Genomic DNA, 3543 nt, shown 5'->3' on the forward strand with positions numbered 1-3543 from the left:
GCCCCGCCCCCGCCCCGCCTCCCCACCTCCGCCCGGGACCACCCATCGCCGGAAGGTCGGCACGTGACGTAGGCGCGCTGACGTCAGCCGGCGCCTGGGACGTGGCGGGTCCTCCCTGTGCACTTCCGGTGTGCGAATGGTGGGCGGCCTTGGCGTCAGCAGAGGCTGGGAGTGGCGATCTGGGGTTTTCCTCGGCGCGCGCTCCCTCTCCTGTCACACTGAAGAAATGCGGACTGGGATCCTGAGCGGCGGTCACCCCCGCGGCCTCGCCACCGCGTCCCTCGCTGCTGAAAGCCTGCAGCACCTCAGCTGGCGCGGTCCTCTGACTGCAGGGGGAGGAGTGGTTTTTCGTTCCTGTCCCAATGTTGGGATTCTAGCGTGATTCTTAATTCTGAATGGAATTGATGGGGACATGCGTGCTGGAATGCCTGTAGCCAGGGTCCAGTTAAGTTTCTAAATTCATACTGCCATCAGTTAGACCAAGCGTTAGGTGTGGTCGTTGATCTCAAAATCCTTTCCAGTTGAAACTGGAATTTTCATAGGCCCCAAGAGTCCTTGAGGCCACCTGGTGGGTCCCACATAACCAGAGAAGAAGCCTGTTAGCCTGACCTTTAACACTGTAAACTATCCCATGACCTATTCCAAATAAAACAAGTGAGTGTGGCTTAAGATGCCCTGCTAGTGCTACACTTCAAAGGCCAGTAAAGACTGGGATCTCACCAACTGCATGATACTAAACAGTAGCTGCAGCCTCTCATATGGAGGAAAAGATGTACCGATCCTATTCAAACATAGCTTTAATGACCATCCGTTGGACTATAAATCTGAATGAGTCTGTGGTTGTGCAAGCAGGTTTAAAAGGTCATTTCTACTCTTGCCTTCATTATTAAAAAAGCCGGCTTAAGATTCTCTAGTGCCCTTCTGAGGAGAGAATTTAGAAATTTGAAAGTTTTGCTAACCTAAGGGAAAAGAAACCTCTGACTGAAACAAATGATAGATGCTCACAAATATAGTTGAATATTGCCTAAACTAATAAATGCTGATGCATGTACTGATGTTAGGAAAAATGGCGCTTGTTTATATTGTGCATGTGTATTGGATATATATGGAATGTTTGTCAAGAATTTAATAAAAATAGAAAAATCTGAGCATATACTTCTTAAGTAGCTCAGAAACTAAATACTTTTTCTTTAAATATCCCTTTAAGGTTTAAACTAATTTTACTGTTTCACTTTGCTATACAAGAGGTAAAAATTATCTATAGCGTGGTGCCACCTGAGAATGAATATAATTTGAGTTCATGAGATAATAATTGCATGAAAATACTATGAAATGACAGCTTTCATTGAAGTAGAATCCCATTAAAAAGTCTCCAACAAAATATGTTATGAGTACTAAATTAGCATAAAATCAACTGACATTTCAAGGAAGTAAATGTTAACTCACAAGGCCTCAAAAAAGGAAAATTATATAGCTCTCTTAGGAGAAGTCAATATGAACTGACCAGATGATACTTGAAAAAACTTGATATCTTTGGCATTGAGTTCAACTTATTAATCAGTTAAGTTAGATCAGTTTGTACAGAGCTTTAAAAAAAAGAGTTCAAGGACCTGTATGTTCTGCCAGCGAAGGAAAAAAAGCCACTCTTCAAAAACTCCAAACCTTTTCATGTCAATTATGATTTTAATCCAGTTGGTCGGTTTCCAGATGAATCGGGGTTGATTGAGTGCCCATAAGGAAGTTCTTTCCTGCTATATGGTGGAAGAAATCAATATAATTTCATTGAGGAAATACCTATTATGTACTTCTAGATGCTGTAGATGATTGATTGTTGCAAACAATTTAATATATCATTCCTGAAAGTAGAAAAGAACATATCGATACATATCTGATGAAGCTGTTTAAAAAATTCACAGAGGTTACACAATACCTTGAGTTTCATAATTTTTGCTAGATTTTAAGTTTATGGCTCTGCTCATATGTTAGTAGTGTGGCTTGATCTCTCTCCTTTGTACTTCCGGGATCACCATAGCAAGCCTCCCCCAAATTTTTCTCCAGTGATCGATCCAACAGGTGCCTGGAAGATGTCACCTTGTGCTTATCATTTGGGGACGTGCTTACTCTTTCTGGCTCCACGGAAGGCACAGTGGTTTGTAAAATACCGTTTGTAGGAGAGTTTTGAAGCTGACCCCTTTTGTGTAATATTCTAGCTCCTCTCCTTTATAAACAATGTGTCCTGCCCTTTGTTGCAATCTGGTACTCAGGGCGAGGCCTATTGCACATTTATATAACCTCTCATTAAAAACCCAGCCAGAAATCTGCACTCCTCCCTTACATAGACTGGTTAACTCCTGGTATGTTCGAATTTGGGTCACTTAGTTCTTCCCTGCTGAGTGAAGACTCTGACAGCCATTCTTCCAACATGGGAATAATCATAAAAGTGAAGCTTGCCCTTTTCCAACACTCTAAATCAGTTTATGTAATTTGGCCTTTAGCAACACTATAAAGTATGAAATATTATCTCTAGTTAATAGATCAGAAAAATGAAATATAAGAACTTTAATAATCTGTCCAGGGCTGTAAGAACTGGAACCATAGCAGTCTAGATCACTAGTAAAATTATTAACAATTCAGAAGTTACTCACTCAACAATCTGATAAACCCCATATTTTAAAGTTAAAGGCATTTTCTTTTCATAATCTTTACTGTTTATTTCTTTCTTAAATGTTAAGTACAAATTCAGGACAGAAGAACAGGCATTTGGGCTTGTAGTGGCTGGACTGCCAGATCTCCAGAGAGCTCTGGCTTGCAGGAGGTTTAGTCTTTAATGTTCCATAACAGCAGCAGGAGAAATGAGGAAATCCCGGGAAGCTGTGGACTATAATTTACAGAACTAACGATGAGCCAGTCCGAAGGCTTGTGTGCTTAATTCTGGCACCATTTTGTACCAGATTATATTTATTCATTTTTGTTTTTTGGCTTTCCAAACACTGTAGGTTCTAATTTCTAGTTTCTCAGATGATGCCAACTGCATTAGAAAAGCTGAGATACTGTGTTGAGAGGATTAGATTTGTGGCTAAGTGGATATGCAGAGATGTTATGTTATCTTTACAGAACTTTAAAGATGATCAGGAGGGGGATGGGTGTCGGAAATGCCTATAACACTGACTGTGTCTCACAGGGTTGAGGCAGGAGGATTGTGAATCAAGAATAGCCTGGACTAAATAGGGATGTTTGTCTCAAAAAACAAAAAATAATGAAAAAAAATAGTGGGGCTAAGAGAAATTCCAGTTAGTAGAGTGCTTGCCACGCAAGCCTGAGGACCGGTTTTTAGATGCCCAGCACTTGGGTTAACATCATCATCATCATAAAGCTAAGGGGGAGTGTGAACCAGTAAGTAACTCGTGTGCCGGGAGGGCAGAGGTGTGACGTGAAGGGTCCTTGACCTCCTCGTCAGCCAGCTCCGGATTCAGGGAGAGCCCTTATCCCCCCAGTTAAAGTGGGGAGTAATTGTGATTGCACGTCAGCATCTAGCTCCTACAT

The sequence above is a fragment of the Apodemus sylvaticus genome, chromosome 14 (assembly GCF_947179515.1).
Source record: "Apodemus sylvaticus chromosome 14, mApoSyl1.1, whole genome shotgun sequence".
Lineage (NCBI taxonomy): Eukaryota > Metazoa > Chordata > Mammalia > Rodentia > Muridae > Apodemus > Apodemus sylvaticus.